This window comes from Rhynchophorus ferrugineus, unplaced genomic scaffold, assembly GCF_030347505.1.
Source record: "Rhynchophorus ferrugineus isolate W39M unplaced genomic scaffold, kcgeb_rfMv2 rfM30, whole genome shotgun sequence".
NCBI classification, from domain to species: Eukaryota; Metazoa; Arthropoda; class Insecta; order Coleoptera; family Curculionidae; genus Rhynchophorus; species Rhynchophorus ferrugineus.
Genome location: NW_027472609.1, coordinates 533,242 through 556,137, shown reverse-complemented (window position 1 = coordinate 556,137; position 22,896 = coordinate 533,242). Strand labels below are relative to the sequence as shown.

The 22,896-nt window shown below is 36.9% G+C and overlaps 1 long non-coding RNA gene across 1 annotated transcript; it reads left to right on the top strand.

The window, feature by feature from the left end:
• Positions 1 to 10,712: 10,712 nt before the first annotated feature.
• On the top strand, positions 10,713 to 20,202 carry LOC143205893 (uncharacterized). Its single transcript, XR_013007968.1, has 3 exons — positions 10,713 to 10,759; positions 10,855 to 10,903; positions 20,075 to 20,202. It is a non-coding gene; the product is annotated as an uncharacterized LOC143205893 (long non-coding RNA).
• The last annotated feature ends 2,694 nt before the right edge of the window (positions 20,203 to 22,896 follow it).

Below are 22,896 nucleotides of genomic sequence, written 5' to 3'. Positions count from 1 at the left end.
GTGTGTCTCTGTCCTTTGAATGATTGTTTTAAGTGATTGTGTTTTATGCAAAGGTTGTTAGGAGGTTATTTTGCGAAGATAGATACGACCTTGACGATATGAGATGATATGAATTTATGCCATCTCATTTGGTAAATTAGAAAATTTGTATTTCTTCATGGATTTTGATATTATTTGTCTATTTGAGCAGTCCTTAACCCCATTTACTTATTCTCTTTATTTTTAGGTAGGTTGAGCGACAAAACGAGACTCCTATGATTGTGTATGTGATGAAGGTGCGGATCTGTAGTGCTATTGCTCACACTAAAGCAAACCATCAGCACCTCTCGATCTTCTCCATGCCATTTTACATGATTGAAGCATATTCTCCCATGCTCGTCGTTCCGGATGGTCAGCTTATTTTAATTGTTTAATGGTTCCTATAATTTGGCTTTTTTTTCTTGCTTATTATTATTATATTAATTACTTAATGATGCTTTTATTATAGCAACCATTATTTTGACTTAAAAAACTATGTAATAGTTGCATGCAGTAGCGCTAACATCTAATAATAGTATGCCTAATATTAATCATTTTGAATGTCTATTTGTGGGATTGTGGAATTGTCTGTGCCTATCTCTATGTTTCTCAAGGGGCATCTCTTATATGTATAGAGAGTTATCTTGACATAGCTATTATTCGTATTGTGCTTTATTGGTTTAATTAATAATGAGGGTTTATATTACTGATTTCTTCTTGTTGTTTTTGTTATTATCAGTTGTCAGTTCTGGGATTGCTGGACTTCAGCGATATTTTCTTCATTAATAACTTTGTTTGCCCAATCATTCAATATTTCAATTTTCTTCTTGTTTGTTTTGTTGAGTGCATTTCTCATTTCCATCTGATCATTCGGAATTTTATAAAGATCTCTGGCGCTCAACCTTTCGGCGTTTGTGCATTAATTTATGATGACTATCTTCTTGATCTTGGCTGCATCCGCATACTCCTTACGTGATTTCCAGTATGAATCTCTTGATGTATGCTTCCATGTTTCCATGGTTTGTTATCAGTTGCACTGCTTTTCGGTTTACCTCTAAACTTTCAAACCCTACTGTTTTGCAGTGCTTGTAAGTGTTGACGGCATGCATATCGCCATGTTTTTCTTCTAGTATTCTTATGGCTTCTTGTACGGCTAGAAATTCAGCTAATCTCTGTTAATTCCATTTTCTTCTAGCCTGATGCATGCCTCTTCCTCCGTCCCGTCGCTCCTGCTTTTTCCTGCTTCACATTAGCATCCATCCATACCTTCGTTATGTGTCTTCCTATCTCGTACTGCTCGGTCCCCAACGAATCCACGGTTTTTCTCATGGCCAGCACATGTATTTTTACTCCGCCCTTGGCGGGCCTTGTCTATAACCGCATTTTTCTGCCGCTCATGCTCTTGGTTCGGCTTCTATTGGTAGAGGAACTACTCCTGCGATTACTTGTAGCGCGCTCGTCATTTCTGTTTTAAACGCGCCGGTGATTAGTATTGGGGCGTATCTTTGAATCGCGTTTAGCTTCCTCTGATTGTGTACTTTATTTACGTACCGTCCCCATTTCTCGGACCCTTATAATATGGCTGGCTTTACGACTCTCTCGTATACATTTTTCATTATGTCCCTTACCTTATTTCCGTACTTCCTGCTTATGGGTCCCGCCGTTTTGGCGACGACAGTTTCGACCTTTTCTTTAATCGCATTCAGATAGTTAATGTATATTTTTGTCTTATCCAATATTACTCCCAATTACTTCATATGGTCTTTAGGAGTTATGATTTCTTCGTTTAATTTAATTCCTATCTTCGGAAATCTGGTCCTCCTGGGTACTACTGGGATTTATCTCTTGCGGTCATTTCTTCTTTTCTTCAATTCTTCCATCGTAAAGGGGATCTCCTTTGGATATATCATAGCTTCCGATTTTTCTATATTGTAATGTGCTCTTGAATATTCTTTCCATTCTAATCATTTGCGCCAGCATTTGTTCCATTCTTCTTTAATTTCAGTAGGTGTTCGATGGCTGATTGCGATGATTTGGTCGTCGGCGAACGTTTGTGCTCTCACATGTGTCTGTTGTGTGTCAATATCAGCTATCTTATCGAACCAGGAGTTGATATTAATCAACCATAGAGTCGGGCCTATGCTCGACCCTTGTGGGCACCCCTTCTCTATTCCGAACTCGATTTTGTTGCTGATTACCTGTTGTTTTTTAAGTTCATTATGGCCCAGTCTAGTTCAGTTTCTTGTATTTCTTCTTCGTCTTCTTCTTGTTTGCTCCATTCTCCATTGGTGACCCTTGTCATGATCCTTACAAGTTGTTCTTTTTCTTCCTCCTCTTGTTTTGGATGATATTTTTCTACCTTTTCTTTCTCCAGGTTATACATATTGCCCGGTTCGGCATCTTCCATTATTTCAACTATTTTCCCCCTGCTGACTCCTAGAGTCTTTATTATTTTCCAGACTCTATGCCATGGTTCAATGTCGAATGTGTTTTCTATTTATAATTATTTCTTCTACATGCTTCTTCTTTTCTTTGACAAGCTTCTTGAATGCTAGCTTCATTACTCCATAGGGAGTGAGGGAATCACGAGGTCGGTCTTATCCCCGTCTTCTCGTCTGATCGAATCGGCTTTTCTTCTAAGTTCCAATTTCTTCTGTTGGCGTTCTCCATCCCATCATTCGTTGTCTTGGTTGTTTTTAACAGTTTAGTAGATTTCTTGAAAGCTGCTTGCATTTGCTCCGCTTGTTTTTCAATTTCGTCTATTTGCATCGTCGCCCTTATTTCTGTGCTCGCGACTAGCAACCCGTCAGTGACTCTTTGCCAGCTGGTCCCGTGATAATCAAACTCTTTCTTCGATGTCTTATTTCTCTGGGGTTTACCCTCTGTTTCGAAGAGGATGAGTTTGTGGTCGCTTAGTGTCTCTTCAGTTTCTTGTACCGTCCAGTTGATCACGTTCACTTCTCGTCACTCATCAATGTTGCTGTTTCCACTACTACTGATAAAGGTGGGAGCTGTTTGTTCATTCTGCACTAATTCCAGTCGGTATGATATGGTCTAGATTATCAGATTTGAACCTTTGTTGTTATACAACAAACATAAAGTGTGCTTGGCATTAAAATCACCAGCTAATATCCATTTCTTCTGGTATTTCTGCCATTGTTCTTCTTTTTCTTCTAAGCAATTTATGTTGTCTCCTGTCTGATGCGCGTATACGTTGATGATTAGTAAATCGCAGTCTAATAGTTTGACTATGACTTTGTCCGGTCCCGACATTTCTTAGTTCTTGTTGCTGGTTCTCGCACCAAGATTATGTCGTATTTTTCTTTGTCGGCTTTCGCTCTCATGAGCGTGCTGGCCTGGATGCCTTTTTCGATGTTTATCTGTAGGATTTTTAGAGCCATTTCTGTTTCATTTCTTCGATGGCTTCTTCTTTTCTTTTCTTGTATATTGGACAGGTTCTATCATTTACTCTATTGTTGGAGTTTACCTCCGGTGCTCCTGCTCATTTGCAGTTCGCACAATTCGTGGTGCTACTCTTGCAGTCCCTTCCCCCGTGCGGTCCTGCACATATATAACAACACTGTGCGCTTCTACAATGTATCTGCTTGTGCCCGAATCTGCTGCATTTATAGCATAGTAGAATTGCGTTGAAATCATCAACGAATTGTCTCAAGTACCCTACAAAGACTTTGCCCTTTTTTAACACTGCTCTGTATATGCTGGGAATTGTTTCGATTATAACGTTGTTTCTTTCTGGGTTTTTGCATATATATTTCTTTACTACCTTGATGATTTCTTCTGGTTCTTCGTTGTTGTCAGTCTTTTTTCTTTCTTCTTGGATGATGTTCATATTCTCTTCGTTTTGATCAGCCAGATCTTCTATTATTTGTTCGTCTGTGATATCCCTGGATACCCCTGGGATTCTGAATTTGGGACGTTTTTCACTATTATCGATTTTGATACCATGTACAGAGCTTATTTTTTCTATCAGGTCTTTCTTTTGTTTCTGGTCTTTACAGATCAGTGATACCAGTCCATGTCTGTGTACTCTTACGTGTTTGAGGCCATCTCCTGCTAACTCTTTACGGGTTAGCTTGCCTCTGATGGCGGCTAATGTCTCCGCGCCACTTGCTTTTTCCTTTCTGATTTTAATTTCGTATATATTATTAATCTGTTTCGGATTTTGCCATTCTAGATTAGGTCTGGTGGATTTCGATGCCTTTGACTGGGCTTTTTGTGGCTTCGACAGTGTTTTATTTTCATTATTCTTTTTTGTCGCCGCGACCTCATTGTACGTACAGATCGTATTGTATGTACTTTCGGTCTGTAACTCCACGGTAGTCATCTCGATTCTTCTGCTGATGTCGGTCTGCGTGCTTACATCCATCATCACTGGCCTGGCGAGGACTGCTGGAGAATACTCTCTTGCAATAGGGATTCTATTTTTTGTATTCTCTTATCTGTTTCGTGCTGTATTTGTCCCAATTTTCTGTTTATCATCTCCTCCACCATTGCTTCCGCATTCGTGATGCTCTGGACTTATATAGTATTTGGCATCACGACTACGGATTTGGCTTTCAGCACCTTTTCTGTTACTATGTCCATTTTCATTAAAATATTCGCGACGCGGTTTCTGTCTGTGGAGATGAATCGATATGTCTTATATTTTAGACAATATCTGTTGGTTACGAGCCTAACTTGCTCAGTCAGATGTTTTGTTCAAAGTCTATCATTTAATTTATATTAAAATTCAGTTCGGTCCCGACCTACATAGAGTCAAGACGTGTTTTTTCTTTCCCGAAAACGAGTCTCCGTAAATATCAAATAAAAATATATCTATATATTTTCTACGGTCAATTTCTGTTAACGGTTTCAAAGAACTCCCAGGTTCGGGATACGGTGAAACGGCCAACCCAACGTGAAGGAAATAAAAGAATCAAACTCTCAAACAAAAGACGTTCTACGTTTTCCAGAAAAGGGAAAAAGTGAAAGTTAGTGAAAAAAACATTTAATTATAACATCATGGACAACAACATGGATTTGAATATATTATTGAAAGAAAACAAGGAATTAAGAATGAATAATGAGCGTCTGAACCAACAACTGTTGCAATTATCTAAGGATATGGCTGCTATCCGTTTGCAACTGCAAGGTCACACGCAAGATACACCAAAAAGGCATACTAATTATGCAGAAGACTACTACACGGATGAAGACGAACTAGCATTAGAGGTAGGGGAACAGTCTGACTGGACCGAAGTAACAAACAAGAAGGATAAAAAGAGGAAGAAGTCTCAGATGACGCCATCGCCAATCGCAAAAAGTGGTATAAATATTAAAAAAAAGAAGTAAGAAAACAAAATCCCTCTGACCCCTCCGATCAAGGTAAGCAATGTTGGCAATTTTAATTTATTTAGATCAGAAATAAAGGGAGTAGCCTCTGACCGAGTGCAGTTTAAAGCTTTGTCTAACAATGATATTAACGTAACCCTTAACAACGAAACAGCATCTCATTGAGATGAAGAAAAACAATTCATTCAATAAACTCGAATATCACACTTATCAGTTAAAAAGTGATAAGTGGTATAGAGTAGTCATTAGAGGATTACCGTCCACAACAGATCAGGACGATATTAAATCGGAATTACGGGTTTGCGGGCACGAAGTAGTGACCGTCACGCCTATAGCGAAAAAGACTATAAAGAAAAAGACAACAAATGTAAATGGCGAAAAACAAATTAAAACTTTTCCGTTGTTCTATGTAGACATGACACAAAAGGAAAATAATAAAAATATATACGACATAAATTATTTACTAGACTGTAGGATAAAAGTGGAACCTCCGAAGAAAAATAATAATATACCACAATGCACAAACTGTCAAAATCTTGGACACACTAAAAATTTTTGCAGTAGGGAACCAAGATGTGTGAAATGTGCCGGTAAACATCACACAACTCAGTGCAGAAAACAACGCAATAGTGTAGCGACATGCGTGTTGTGCAATGAAAAAGGTCACCCTGCCAATTATAAAGGATGTGCAGTATATCAAAAAAAAAAGGACTCCAGCCAAAGAAAATTACAGCAGAACAACGCTTAAGATAAATTGACAAAGTCAAAACCTCTGAATCAACATCTACCGTTGAAAATAAAAAAACCCGTGAAACCGTAAGACCATCGGTCAAAAATATAAACGTCAAAATATCAAATGATAAACAAATTGATACGAAACCGCAGAAAGCTGCGGCCAACAAGCCAACTATCGTCGACATGATGAAATTGCTCAAAGAATTCCAGACCGAAATGAGACAGAAATTCAGTCAGTTAGCAGACAGGGTGGAAAAATTGGAGAAATCCGAATTGGGGAAATCTACCCAAAACAAGCTAAAGAGAAATCAAAATGAGTAATTCTTTTTTAAGAATTATAACTTGGAACGCAAACGGACTAAATCAAAGAGTCCGGGAACTAGAATTATTCTTAAAAACAAATAACATAGATATAGCTCTCATATCGGAAACACATTTTTCTAAAAAAAACTACATTAAAATACGGGGTTATGATGCTTACTGGACACTACACCCCAGTGAACGAGCTCGAGGCGGAACAGCTTTAATAATTAAACAAAATATACAACATTTCTAACAAGAAGAGATAAAAAATGAAGAAATACAAGCTACGATAATTAGTATCGAAAAAAACGGGACTGAAATAAATATTGGCGCTATATATTGTCCACCGAGACATAAAATGACACAACAACAATATAAAGATATCTTTTCAAAATTAGGCCCACGGTTTATTATTGGTGGAGACTTTAATGTTAAACATACAGCTTGGGGTTCACGAATAATAATACCTGGAAAAGGAAACGAATTACTCGAAGTCATTAACCTTACAAATTGTAATTATCATTCAGGGCGCGAACCCACTTACTGGCCCACAGACAGTAATAAAGTCCCAGACCTGCTGGATTTCTACATTACAAAAGGCATCTCATTAAATCAAATTAGTACAGAAAGCTTGTGCGATCTAACATCTGATCACACTCCAGTATTGTTAACACTGGGCGCGACAATCCTAAGAAAAGCAAAAAAGCCTAATCATACCAACAAATATACTGACTGGGACAAATTCAGATTAATACTGCAGGAACAAATCAGTTTAAAAGTAAGACTTAGAACTCTAAATTATCTTGAGCAACAAACCAAACATATAACTGAACAAATTCGGTTAGCTGCAAAAGATGCTACCCCAATTGCAAGAGAGAAATCAGAATATGAAGTACTTTACCCCCTCGAAATTAGAGAAATGATAAAAGAAAGACGAAAAGCTAGAAGAGTATGGCACAGGACCAGAAATGCTGCTGACAAAACCACGTTTAATAGAATTAGTAATCAGACAAATTAAAAGATCAAAGAATATAAACAGAATTGCTTTCGAAAGTATTTAAGTGAATTAAGCCCACAAGCAGACAAAGATTATTCGCTATGGAAAGCAACTCGAAGATTTAAAAGACCAATTATTCGAGTACCGCCTATTAAAAATGATGGGTTCGACGCGACAATGAAAAAGCTGAATTGTTCGCAGAATATTTAGCTAACATTTTTCGGCCTAATGATATATAATCTACCATGGATACATCTCCTATTTATCAACCCGATTTAGATCTAAATCTAATTTCTCCACTGGAAGTTGTCACTGAAATTGATAACCTCAATCCTAAAAAGGCACCTGGTATTGATGACATTTCACCTGGATTATTGAAAGAACTGCCACGAAAAGCAATCATCATGTTGACATATATATTTAATGCCTGTTTAAGGCTGAAGCATGTCCCGGAATGCTTTAAAGTTGCACAAATAATTATGCTCAAAAAACCTGACAAACCTGCAGAACAAGTCGAATCTTACAGGCCTGTTTCGCTACTACCTGCAATATCAAAGCTATTTGAGAAGCTGATATATAAACGTGTTAAACACTTGGTAACAATACCAGATTTCCAGTTTGGTTTTCGAAATCACCATTCAACTATCGATCAAGTGCACAGAGTAACTGCGGCTATTGAAAGAGCGTTTGAAGAAAAGAAATACTGCCCTGCAATATTCCTGGATGTCTCACAAGCTTTTGATCGGGTTTGGCATTTTGGATTAATCTGTAAGATGAGCAAATTGTTACCGCGTAACTATTGTCAATTGCTGGAGTCATATTTATTCGGAAGAAAATTTAGAGTATCGCACGAAATGGCGTTCTCGACATTTAAAAATATCTCGGCTGGAGTTCCACAAGGTAGCGTCTTAGGACCTCTCCTGTATCTGCTCTACACTGCTGACATTCCAACAACAAAAGAAACACTTCTTGGAACCTTTGCTGATGACACAGTTATTATGGCAAAAGATATATCTCTGCCTAGGGCAATAGAAAAAGTGCAAGTGGCAGTCAACAAAATCTACAAATGGACAAAAGATTGGAAAATTCAACTTAATAGCTCCAAATCTGTCCACGTTAATTTTGCATTAAGGCGAAATAATAAAAACTTAATTATATCACTCAATGGATGCCCGATTCCTCAAGCAGAATCAGCAAAATACCTTGGAATCCATCTTGACGGTAGATTAAATTGGAAGCATCACGTTAGACAAAAAGCAAAACACATTAGAATCAAAATAAAACAACTATACTGGTTAGTCGGAAGATACTCTCAACTTGATCTAAAATCAAAGAGGTTGATCTATAATACAATTATAAAGCCAATTTGGACCTATGGGGTGCAAATATGGGGTTGCACTAAAAATTCAAATCAGTTAGTCATACAGCACTGTCAAAACAAGATTCTTCGATTGATTACCAATGCCTAACGCTATGTAACCAATGAAGAACTGCACGATGACCTGGAAATCAAATGGATTTGCGAAGTTGTGAAGGATTTCGCCTTGAAATACGAAAGAAGATTACTAAATCATTCTAACGTGGAAGCAATACAACTGCTGGACAGCGCACAGGATGTCAAGAGATTGAAACGAACAAAACCATACGAACTTGTGTGAACATTTAGTGTGTATTATTAGTGTAAACTATAGCTATAAGTTAATAATTAATAAATAATTGTAATTTTATAATTGAGAAATACATACTGATGTATTTTCTCGCACTCGTCTTGCTTGCTAATTAATTCAAGCACATAGGAAAAGTAGTAATAAATTAATTTTAATAATGATAATAATTAAGATTGTACTAAGCGTATCTAATAAAGATGTTAAAAAAAAATTAAATTTATTTCATTAATTTAGAGTAGAATATAGTAGAATAAAATATAATTTTTAAAATATTTTTTTAAAGATATTGTTTACAATTTTACGGTTTTCCACTTTTGAAATTCCTATCCTTTGATTGCTTAAGTTCATGCTAGATGTCGCGCGCCGCTTGTTCTCTTTCTCTAGTTAATATTTTCGCAATTAATTTGTAGATTTTGTAGATTATTTCTTATATTCCCGTTTTGATTACTATCTTTTCCTTTTATTAATTAAATAAGAATTACCCCTAATTTATGTTGTTGGATATTGTTTTCGTCTCTCATTCAGGAGAATTGACGTACCCGCATGGGAGGTTATGTCTTCGTTCTGTTTATACGTTTTGTTTATTTTATTTTATTATTGTTGTGTTTTTAGGTTTTCTTATGGATTAGGCCGATCTTGTGTGATTTGGCGACCTACGACTTGTTTGTTTTACCCCCTCACACCACTTGGAGATTTTGTCGGACACCATCTGTGTCACTAGGAAATTTGCTTGTGCTTGACGATTGAATACCACCAGACTAGGATTGTACTTTTGTATGAATATTTGGTATTATTTCAGGGTGAGTTTAGATATCATCTTTATCCGCCTTTTCTTATTCGGAATTGATTAATTAGATGACTCTTGTGTTTTGATTTTGTAAGGCATGAAGTCCACTGAGATTACCACTCCGTGGGACGGTGAAGTGACGCCGTAAATATGTTTTGATGTTGTTTAACTACCTTTGTTTTATTTTATTTTCTTGCTAGTTATTTTCCCACCAGGATATCAGCAGTGTATTTATGTTTTTTCTATTTTTTAGATTATCTGCGTCCAGATTCTTTGGCAGAATTGACCGTGATTTATTTGGAGATGATATATCCGAAGCTCTCCGTGGCACCATGCAGCCCTTCTGTACTCGATGATTAAACGCTATCAGATTAGGATTTTACTTTTGCTTGGGTACTTTCGGGTATGTTGAATATTATATTTGTTTTTATTAGACTTATCTGTTCGAAAATTTATTAATTAGATGACTTTGATTTGCATGTTTTGATTTGCAAGGTATGAGGTCTATTGAGATTACAACCCCGTGGGTCGGTGCAGTAACTTCGTGAATGTGTTTCATATTGTTCAACTACTTTTATTGCCAATCATCCTCCCATAGGGATATCAACAGTTTATTTATGATTTTTTATGTTTTAGGTTAGGGATTCTTTGGCAGAGTTGATGGAATTGATTGTGTCCTAGTGGTGGAAAGCATTTTGGGACTATTGATACTATGAATTTGCTAGTTTTTTACACCATAAGATGAGTATTATTTGCCCTGTTTTATGAGGTATGTCTCTGTCCTTTGAATGATTGTTTTAAGTGATTGTGTTTTATGCAAAGGTTGTTAGGAGGTTATTTTGCGAAGATAGATACGACCTTGACGATATGAGATGATATGAATTTATGCCATCTCATTTGGTAAATTAGAAAATTTGTATTTCTTCATGGATTTTGATATTATTTGTCTATTTGAGCAGTCCTTAACCCCATTTACTTATTCTCTTTATTTTTAGGTAGGTTGGGCGACAAAACGAGACTCCTATGATTGTGTATGTGATGAAGGTGCGGATCTGTAGTGCTATTGCTCAAACTAAAGCAAACCATCAGCACCTCTCGATCTTCTCCATGCCATTTTACATGATTGAAGCATATTCTCCCATGCTCGTCGTTCCGAATGGTCAGCTTATTTTAATTGTATAATGGTTCCTATAATTTGGCTTTTTTTTCTTGCTTATTATTATTATATTAATTACTTAATGATGCTTTTATTATAGCAACCATTATTTTGACTTAAAAAACTATGTAATAGTTGCATGCAGTAGCGCTAACATCTAATAATAGTATGCCTAATATTAATCATTTTGAATGTCTATTTGTGGGATTGTGGAATTGTCTGTGCCTATCTCTATGTTTCTCAAGGGGCATCTCTTATATGTATAGAGAGTTATCTTGACATAGCTATTATTCGTATTGTGCTTTATTGGTTTAATTAATAATGAGGGTTTATATTACTGATTTCTTCTTGTTGTTTTTGTTATTATCAGTTGTCAGTTCTGGGATTGCTGGACTTCAGCGATATTTTCTTCTTCATTAATAACTTTGTTTGCCCAATCATTCAATATTTCAATTTTCTTCTTGTTTCTTTTGTTGAGTGCATTTCTCATTTCCATCTGATCATTCGGAATTTTATAAAGATCTCTGACGCTCAACCTTTCGGCGTTTGTGCATTCATTTATGATGACTATCTTTTTGATCTTGGCTGCATCCGCATACTCCTTCCGTGATTTCCAGTCTGAATCTCTTGATGTATGCTTCCATGTTTCCATGGTTTGTTATCAGTTGCACTACTTTTCGGTTTAGCTCTAAACTTTCCAACCCTACTGTTTTGCAGTGCTTGTAAGTGTTGACGGCATGCATATCGCCATGTTTTTCTTCTAGTATTCTTATGGCTTATTGTATGGCTAGAAATTCAGCTAATCTCTGTTAATTCCATTTTCTTCTAGCTTGATGCATGCCTCTTCCTCCGTCCCGTCGCTCCTGATTTTTCCTGCTTCACATTAGCATCCATCTATACCTTCGCTATGTGTCTTCCTATCTCGTACTGCTCGGTCCCCAACGAATCCACGGTTTTTCTCATGGCCAGCACATGTATTTTTACACCGGCCTTGGCGGGCCTGGTGGATAACCGCATTTTTCTGCCGCTCATGCTCTTGCTTCGGCTTCTATTGGTAGAGGAACTACTCCTGCGATTACTTGTAGCGCGCTCGTCGGTGCTGTTTTAAACGCATGGTTAAAGTCAGATGGTTAAAGTATATTTTTGTATTATCCAATATTACTCCCAATTACCTCATCTGGTCTTTAGGAGTTATGATTTCTTCGTTTAATTTAATTCCTATCTTCGGAAATCTGGTCCTCCTGGGTACTACTGGGATTTATCTCTTGCGGTCATTTCTTCTTTTCTTCAATTCTTCCATCGTAAAGGGGATCTCCTTTGGATATATCATAGCTTCCGATTTTTCTATATTGTAATGTGCTCTTGAATATTCTTTCCATTCTAAGCATTTGCGCCAGCATTTGTTCCATTCTTCTTTAATTTCAGTAGGTGTTCGATGGCTGATTGCGATGATTTGGTCGTCGGCGAACGTTTGTGCTCTCACATGTGTCTGTTGTGTGTCAATATCAGCTATCTTATCGAACCAGGAGTTGATATTAATCAACCATAGAGTCGGGCCTATGCTCGACCCTTGTGGGCACCCCTTCTCTATTCCGAACTCGATTTTGTTGCTGATTACCTGTTGTTTTTTAAGTTCATTATGACCCAGTCTAGTTCAGCTTCTTGTATTTCTTCTTCGTGTTCTTCTTGTTTGCTCCATTCTCCATTAGTGACCCTTGTCATGATCCTTACAAGTTGTTCTTTTTCTTCCTCCTCTTGTTTTGGATGATATTTTTCTACGTTTTCTTTCTCCAGGTTATACATATTGCCCGGTTCGGCATCTTCCATTATTTCAACTATTTTCCCCCTGCTCACTCCTAGAGTCTTTATTATTTTCCAGACTCTATGCCATGGTTCGATGTCGAATGTGTTTTCTATTTATAATTATTTCTTCTACATGCTTCTTCTTCTTTTCTTTGACAAGCTTCTTGAATGCTCGCTTCATACTCCATAGGGAGTGAGGGAATCACGAGGTCGGTCTTATCCCCGTCTTCTCGTCTGATCGAATCGGCTTTTCTTCTAAGTTCCAATTTCTTCTGTTGGCGTTCTCCATCCCATCATTCGTTGTCTTGTTTTATTATGATGGTGGTTGTTTTTAACAGTTTAGTAGATTTCTTGAAAGCTGTTTGCATTTGCTCCGCTTGTTTTTCAATTTCGTCTATTTGCATCGTCGCCCTTATTTCTGTGCTCGCGACTAGCAACCCGTCAGTGACCCGACAGCTGGTCCCGTGATAATCAAACTTTTTCTTCGATGTCTTATTTCTCTGGGGTTTACCCTCTATTTCGAAGAGGATGTGTTTGTGGTCGCTTAGTGTCTCTTCACTTTCTTGTACCGTCGAATTGATCACGTTCACTTCTCGTCACTCATCAATGTTGCTGTTTCCCCTACTACTGATAAAGGTGGGAGCTGTTTGTTCATTCTGCACTAATTCCAGTCGGTATGATATGGTCTAGATTATCAGATTTGAACCTTTGTTGTTATACAATAAACATAAAACGTGCTTGGCATTAAAATCACCAGCTACTATCCATTTCTTCTGGTATTTCTGCCATTGTTCTTCTTTTTCTTCTAAGCAATTTATGTTGTCTCCTGTCTGATGCGCGTATACGTTGGTGATTAGTAAATCGCAGTCTAATAGTTTGACTATGACTTTGTCCGGTCCCGACATTTCTTAGTTCTTGTTGCTGGTTCTCGCACCAAGATTATGTCGTATTTTTCTTTGTCGGCTTTCGCTCTCATGAGCGTGCTGGCCTGGATGCATTTTTCGATGTTTATCTGTAGGATTTTTAGAGCCATTTCTGTTTCATTTCTTCGATGGCTTCTTCTTTTCTTTTCTTGTATATTGGACAGGTTCTATCATTTACTCTATTGTTGGAGTTTACCTCCGGTGCTCCTGCTCTTTTGCAGTTCGCACAATTCGTGGTGCTACTCTTGCAGTCCCTTCCCCCGTGCGGTTCTGCACATATATAACAACACTGTGCGCTTCTACAATGTATCTGCTTGTGCCCGAATCTGCTGCATTTATAGCATAGTAGAATTGCGTTGAAATCATCAACGAATTGTCTCAAGTACCCTACAAAGACTTTGCCCTTTTTTAACACTGCTCTGTCTTTGCTGGGAATTGTTTCGATTATAACGTTGTTTCTTTCTGGGTTTTTGCATATATATATCTTTACTATCTTGATGATTTCTTCTGGTTCTTCGATGTTGCCAGTCTTTTTTCTTTCTCCTTGGATGATGTTCATATTCTCTTCGTTTTGATCAACCAGATCTTCTATTATTTGTTCGTCTGTGATCTCCCTGGATACCCCTGTGATTCTGAATTTGGGACGTTTTTCACTATTATCGATTTTGATACCATGTACAGAGCTTATTTTTTCTATCAGGTCTTTCTTTTGTTTCTGGTCTTTACAGATCAGTGATACCAGTCCATGTCTGTGTACTCTTACGTGTTTAAGGCCATCTCCTGCTAACTCTTTACGGGTTAGCTTGCCTCTGATGGCGGCTAATGTCTCCGCGCCACTTGCTTTTCCCTTTCTGATTTTAATTTCGTATATATTATTAATCTGTTTCGGATTTTGCCATTCTAGATTAGGTCTGGTGGATTTCGATGCCTTTGACTGGGCTTTTTGTGGCTTCGACAGTGTTTTATTTTCATTATTCTTTTTTGTCGCCGCGACCTCATTGTACGTACATATCGTATTGGATGTACTTTCGGTCTGTAACTCCACGGTAGTCATCTGGATTCTTCTGCTGATGTCGGTCTGCGTGCTTACATCCATCATCACTGGCCTGGCGAGGACTGCTGGAGAATACTCTCTTGCAATAGGGATTCTATTTTTTGTATTCTCTTATCTGTTTCGTGCTGTATTTGTCCCAATTTTCTGTTTATCATCTCCTCCACCATTGCTTCCGCATTCGTGATGCTCTGGACTTATATAGTATTTGGCATCACGACTGCGGATTTGGCTTTCAGCACCTTTTCTGTTACTATGCCCATTTTCATTAAAATATTCGCGACGCGGTTTCTGTCTGTGGAGATGAATCGATATGTCTTATATTTTAGACAATATCTGTTGGTTACGAGCCTAACTTGCTCAGTCAGATGTCTTGTTCAAAGTCTATCATTTAATTTATATTAAAATTCAGTTCGGTCCCGACCTTCATAGAGTCAAGACGTGTTTTTTCTTTCCCGAAAACGAGTCTCCGTAAATATCAAATAAAAATATATCTATATATTTTTTACAGTCAATTTCTGTTAACGTTTTCAAAGAACTCCCAGGTACGGGATACGGTGAAACGGCCAACCCAAAGTGAAGGAAATAAAAGACTCAAACTCTCAAACAAAAGACGTTCTACGTTTTCCAGAAAAGGGAAAAAGTGAAAGTTAGTGAAAAAAACATTTAATTATAACATCATGGACAACAACATGGATTTGAATATATTATTGAAAGAAAACAAGGAATTAAGAATGAATAATGAGCGTCTGAACCAACAACTGTTGCAATTATCTAAGGATATGGCTGCTATCCGTTTGCAACTGCAAGGTCACACGCAAGATACACCAAAAAGGCATACTAATTATGCAGAAGACTACTACACGGATGAAGACGAACTAGCATTAGAGGTAGGGGAACAGTCTGACTGGACCGAAGTAACAAACAAGAAGGATAAAAAGAGGAAGAAGTCTCAGATGACGCCATCGCCAATCGCAAAAAGTGGTATAAATATTAAAAAAAAGAAGTAAGAAAACAAAATCCCTCTGACCCCTCCGATCAAGGTAAGCAATGTTGGCAATTTTAATTTATTTAGATCAGAAATAAAGGGAGTAGCCTCTGACCGAGTGCAGTTTAAAGCTTTGTCTAACAATGATATTAACGTAACCCTTAACAATGAAACAGCATCTCATTGAGATGAAGAAAAACAATTCATTCAATAAACTCGAATATCACACTTATCAGTTAAAAAGTGATAAGTGGTATAGAGTAGTCATTAGAGGATTACCGTCCACAACAGATCAGGACGATATTAAATCGGAATTACGGGCTTGCGGGCACGAAGTAGTGACCGTCACGCCTATAGCGAAAAAGACAACAAATGTAAATGGCGAAAAACAAATTAAAACTTTTCCGTTATTCTATGTAGACATGACACAAAAGGAAAATAATAAAAATATATACGACATAAATTATTTATTAGACTGTAGGATAAAAGTGGAACCTCCGAAGAAAAATAATAATATACCACAATGCACAAACTGTCAAAATCTTGGACACACTAAAAATGTTTGCAGTAGGGAACCAAGATGTGTGAAATCACACATCTGTAAACATCACACAACTCAGTGCAGAAAACAACGCAATAGTGTAGCGACATGCGTGTTGTGCAATGAAAAAGGTCACCCTGCCAATTATAAAGGATGTGCAGTATATAAAAAAAAAGAACTGCAGCCAAAGAAAATTACAGCAGAACAACGCTTAAGACAAATTGACAAACTCAAAAACTCAAACAACATCTACCGTTGAAAATAAAAAAACTCATGAAACCGTAAGACCATCGGTCAAAAATATAAACGTCAAAATATCAAATGATAAACAAATTGATACGAAACCGCAGAAAGCTGCGGCCAACAAGCCAACTATCGTCGACATGATGAAATTGCTCAAAGAATTCCAGACCGAAATGAGACAGAAATTCAGTCAGTTAGCAGACAGGGTGGAAAAATTGGAGAAATCCGGATTGGGGAAATCTACCCAAAACAAGCTAAAGAGAAATCAAAATGAGTAATTCTTTTTTAAGAATTATAACTTGGAACGCAAACGGACTAAATCAAAGAGTTCGGGAACTAGAATTATTCTTAAAAACAAATAACATAGATATAGCTCTCATATCGGAAACACATTTTTCTAAAAAAAACTACATTAAAATACGGGGTTATGATGCTTACTGGACACTACACCCCAGTGAACGAGCTCGAGGCGGAACAGCTTTAATAATTAAACAAAATATACAACATTTCGAACAAGAAGAGATAAAAAATGAAGAAATACAAGCTACGATAATTAGTATCGAAAAAAACGGGGCTGAAATAAATATTGGCGCTATATATTGTCCACCGAGACATAAAATGACACAACAACAATATAAAGATATCTTTTCAAAATTAGGCCCACGGTTTATTATTGGTGGAGACTTTAATGTTAAACATACAGCTTGGGGTTCACGAATAATAACACATGGAAAAGGAAACGAATTACTCGAAGCCATTAACCTTACAAATTGTAATTATCATTCAGGGCGCGAACCCACTTACTGGCCCACAGACAGTAATAAAGTCCCAGACCTGCTGGATTTCTACATTACAAAAGGCATCTCATTAAATCAAATTAGTACAGAAATTTTGTGCGATCTAACATCTGATCACACTCCAGTATTGTCAACACTGGGCGCGACAATCCTAAGAAAAGCAAAAAAGCCTAATCTTACCAACAAATATACTGACTGGGACAAATTCAGATTAATACTGCAGGAACAAATCAGTTTAAAAGTAAGACTTAAAACTATAGATGATCTTGAGCAACAAACCAAACATATAACTGAACAAATTCGGTCAGCTGCAAAAGATGCTACCCCAATTGCAAGAGAGAAATCAGAATATGAAGTACTTAACACCCTCGAAATTAGAGAAATGATAAAAGAAAGACGAAAATCTAGAAGAGTATGGCACAGGACCAGAAATGCTGCTGACAAAACCACGTTTAATAGAATTAGTAATATAAACAGAATTGCTTTCAAAAGTATTTAAGTGAATTAAGCCCACAAGCAGACAAAGATTATTCGCTATGGAAAGCAACTCGAAGATTTAAAAGACCAATTATTCGAGTACCGCCTATTAAAAATGATCGAAATGAATGGGTTCGACGCGACAATGAAAAAGCTGAATTGTTCGCAGAATATTTAGCTAACATTTTTCGGCCTAATGATATATAATCTACCATGGATACATCTCCTATTTATCAACCCGATGTAGATCTAAATCTAATTTCTCCACTGGAAGTTGCCACTGAAATTGATAACCTCAATCCTAAAAAGCACCTGGTATAGATGACATTTCACCTGGACTATTGAAAGAACTGCCACGAAAAGCAATCATCATGTTGACATATATATTTAATGCCTGTTTAAGGCTGAAGCATGTCCCGGAATTCTTTAAAGTTGCACAAATAATTATGCTCAAAAAACCTGACAAACCTGCAGAACAAGTCGAATCTTACAGGCCTATTTCGCTACTACCTGCTATAACAAATCTATTTGAGAAGCTGATATATAAACGTGTTAAACACTTGGTAACAATACCAGATTTCCAGTTTGGTTTTCGAAATCACCATTCAACTATCGATCAAGTGCACAGAGTAACTGCGGCTATTGAAAGAGCGTTTGAAGAAAAGAAATACTGCCCTGCAATATTCCTGGATGTCTCACAAGCTTTTGATCGGGTTTGGCATTTTGGATTAATCTGTAAGATGAGCAAATTGTTACCGCGTAACTATTGTCAATTGCTGGAGTCATATTTATTCGGAAGAAAATTTAGAGTATCGCACGAAATGGCGTTCTCGACATTTAAAAATATCTCGGCTGGAGTTCCACAAGGTAGCGTCTTAGGACCTCTCCTGTATCTGCTCTACACTGCTGACATTCCAACAACAAAAGAAACACTTCTTGGAACCTTTGCTGATGACACAGTTATTATGGCAAAAGATATATCTCTGCCTAGGGCAATAGAAAAAGTGCAAGTGGCAGTCAACAAAATCTACAAATGGACAAAAGATTGGAAAATTCAACTTAATAGCTCCAAATCTGTCCACGTTAATTTTGCATTAAGGCGAAATAATAAAAACTTAATTATATCACTCAATGGATGCCCGATTCCTCAAGCAGAATCAGCAAAATACCTTGGAATCCATCTTGACGGTAGATTAAATTGGAAGCATCACGTTAGACAAAAAGCAAAACACATTAGAACCAAAATAAAACAACTATACTGGTTAGTCGGAAGATACTCTCAACTTGATCTAAAATCAAAGAGGTTGATCTATAATACAATTATAAAGCCAATTTGGACCTATGGGGTGCAAATATGGGGTTGCACTAAAAATTCAAATCAGTTAGTCATACAGCGCTGTCAAAACAAGATTCTTCGATTGATTACCAATGCCTATCGCTATGTAACCAATGAAGAACTGCACGATGACCTGGAAATCAAATGGATTTGCGAAGTTGTGCAGGATTTCGCCTTGAAACACGAAAGAAGATTACTAAATCATTCTAACGTGGAAGCAATACAAGTGCTGGACAGCGCACAGGATGTCAAGAGATTGAAACGAACAAAACCATACGAACTTGTGTGAATATTTAGTGTGTATTATTAGTGTAAACTATAGCTATAAGTTAATAATTAATAAATAATTGTAATTTTATAATTGAGGAATACATACTGATATATTTTCTCGCACTCGTCTTGCTTGCTAATTAATCCAAGCACATAGGAAAAGTAGTAATAAATTAATTGTAATAATAATAACAATTAAGATTGTACTAAGCGTATCTAATAAAGATGTTATAAAAAAAATTAAATTTATTTCATTAATTTAGAGTAGAATATAATATAATTTTTAAAATATTTTTTAAAGATATTGTTGACAATTTTACGGTTTTCCACTTTTGAAATTCCTATCCTTTGATTGCTTAAGTTCATGCTAGATGTCGCGCGCCGCTTGTTCTCTTTCTCTAGTTAATATTTTCGCAATTAATTTGTAGATTTTGTAGATTATTTCTTATATTCCCGTTTTGATTACTATCTTTTCCTTTTATTAATTAAATTAGAATTACCCGTAATTTATGTTGTTGGATATTGTTTTCGTCTCCCATTCAGGAGAATTGACGTACCCGCATGGGAGGTTATGTCTTCGTTCTGTTTATACGTTTTGTTTATTTTATTTTATTATTGTTGTGTTTTTAGGTTTTCTTATGGATTAGGCCGATCTTGTGTGATTTGGCGACCTACGACTTGTTTGTTTTACCCCCTCACACCACTTGGAGATTTTGTCGGACACCATCTGTGTCACTAGGAAATTTGCTTGTGCTTGACGATTGAATACCACCAGACTAGGATTGTACTTTTTTATGAATATTTGGTATTATTTCAGGGTGAGTTTAGATATCATCTTTATCCGCCTTTTCTTATTCGGAATTGATTAATTAGATGACCCTTGTGTTTTGATTTTGTAAGGCATGAAGTCCACTGAGATTACCACTCCGTGGGACGGTGAAGTGACGCCGTAAATATGTTTTGATGTTGTTTAACTACCTTTGTTTTATTTTATTTTCTTGCTAGTTATTTTCCCACCAGGATATCAGCAGTGTATTTATGTTTTTTCTATTTTTTAGATTATCTGCGTCCAGATTCTTTGGCAGAACTGACCGTGATTTATTTGGAGATGATATATCCGAAGCTATCCGTGGCACCATGCAGCCCTTCTGTACTCGATGATTAAACGCTATCAGATTAGGATTTTACTTTTGCTTGGGTACTTTCGGGTATGTTGAATATTATATTTGTTTTTATTAGACTTATCTGTTCGAAAATGTATTAATTAGATGACTTATGTGTTTTGATTTGCAAGGTATGAGGTCTATTGAGATTACAACCCCGTGGGTCGGTGCAGTAACTTCGTGAATGTGTTTCATATTGTTCAACTACTTTTATTGCCAATCATCCTCCCATAGGGATATCAACAGTTTATTTATGATTTTTTATGTTTTAGGTTAGGGATTCTTTGGCAGAGTTGATGGAATTGATTGTGTCCTAGTGGTGGAAAGCATTTTGGGACTATTGATACTATGAATTTGCTAGTTTTCTACACCATAAGATGAGTATTATTTGTCTTGTTTTATGAGGTGTGTCTCTGTCCTTTGAATGATTGTTTTAAGTGATTGTGTTTTATGCAAAGGTTGTTAGGAGGTTATTTTGCGAAGATAGATACGACCTTGACGATATGAGATGATATGAATTTATGCCATCTCATTTGGTAAATTAGAAAATTTGTATTTCTTCATGGATTTTGATATTATTTGTCTATTTGAGCAGTCCTTAACACCATTTACTTATTCTCTTTATTTTTAGGTAGGTTGAGCGACAAAACGAGACTCCTATGATTGTGTATGTGATGAAGGTGCGGATCTGTAGTGCTATTGCTCACACTAAAGCAAACCATCAGCACCTCTCGATCTTCTCCATGCCATTTTACATGATTGAAGCATATTCTCCCATGCTCGTCGTTCCGGATGGTCAGCTTATTTTAATTGTTAATGGTTCCTATAATTTGGCTTTTTTTTCTTGCTTATTATTATTATATTAATTACTTAATGATGCTTTTATTATAGCAACCATTATTTTGACTTAAAAAACTATGTAATAGTTGCATGCAGTAGCGCTAACATCTAATAATAGTATGCCTAATATTAATCATTTTGAATGTCTATTTGTGGGATTGTGGAATTGTCTGTGCCTATCTCTATGTTTCTCAAGGGGCATCTCTTATATGTATAGAGAGTTATCTTGACATAGCTATTATTCGTATTGTACTTTATTGGTTTAATTAATAATGAGGGTTTATATTACTGATTTCTTCTTGTTGTTTTTGTTATTATCAGTTGTCAGTTCTGGGATTGCTGGACTTCAGCGATATTTTCTTCATTAATAACTTTGTTTGCCCAATCATTCAATATTTCAATTTTCTTCTTGTTTGTTTTGTTGAGTGCATTTCTCATTTCCATCTGATCATTCGGAATTTTATAAAGATCTCTGGCGCTCAACCTTTCGGCGTTTGTGCATTAATTTATGATGACTATCTTCTTGATCTTGGCTGCATCCGCATACTCCTTACGTGATTTCCAGTATGAATCTCTTGATGTATGCTTCCATGTTTCCATGGTTTGTTATCAGTTGCACTGCTTTTCGGTTTACCTCTAAACTTTCAAACCCTACTGTTTTGCAGTGCTTGTAAGTGTTGACGGCATGCATATCGCCATGTTTTTCTTCTAGTATTCTTATGGCTTCTTGTACGGCTAGAAATTCAGCTACTCTCTGTTAATTCCATTTTCTTCTAGCCTGATGCATGCCTCTTCCTCCGTCCCGTCGCTCCTGCTTTTTCCTGCTTCACATTAGCATCCATCCATACCTTCGCTATGTGTCTTCCTATCTCGTACTGCTCGGTCCCCAACGAATCCACAGTTTTTCTCATGGCCAGCACATGTATTTTTACTCCGGCCTTGGCGGGCCTGGTGTATAACCGCATTTTTCTGCCGCTCATGCTCTTGCTTCGGCTTCTATTGGTAGAGGAACTACTCCTGCGGTTACTTGTAGCGCGCTCGTCGGTGCTGTTTTAAACGCGCCGGTGATTAGTATTGGGGCGTATCTTTGAATCGCGTTTAGCTTCCTCTGAGTGTGTACTTTATTTACGTACCGTCCCCATTTCTCGGACCCTTATAATATGGCTGGCTTTACGACTCTCTCGTATACATTTTTAATTATGTCCCTTACCTTAATTCCGTACTTCCTGCTTATGGGTCCCGCCGTTTTGGCGACGACGGTTTCGACCTTTTCTTTAATCGCATTCGGATGGTTAATGTATATTTTTGTTTTATCCAATATTACTCCCAATTACCTCATCTGGTCTTTAGGAGTTATGATTTCTTCGTTTAATTCCTATCTTCGGAAATCTGGTCCTCCTGGGTACTACTGGGATTTATCTCTTGCGGTCATTTCTTCTTTTCTTCAAT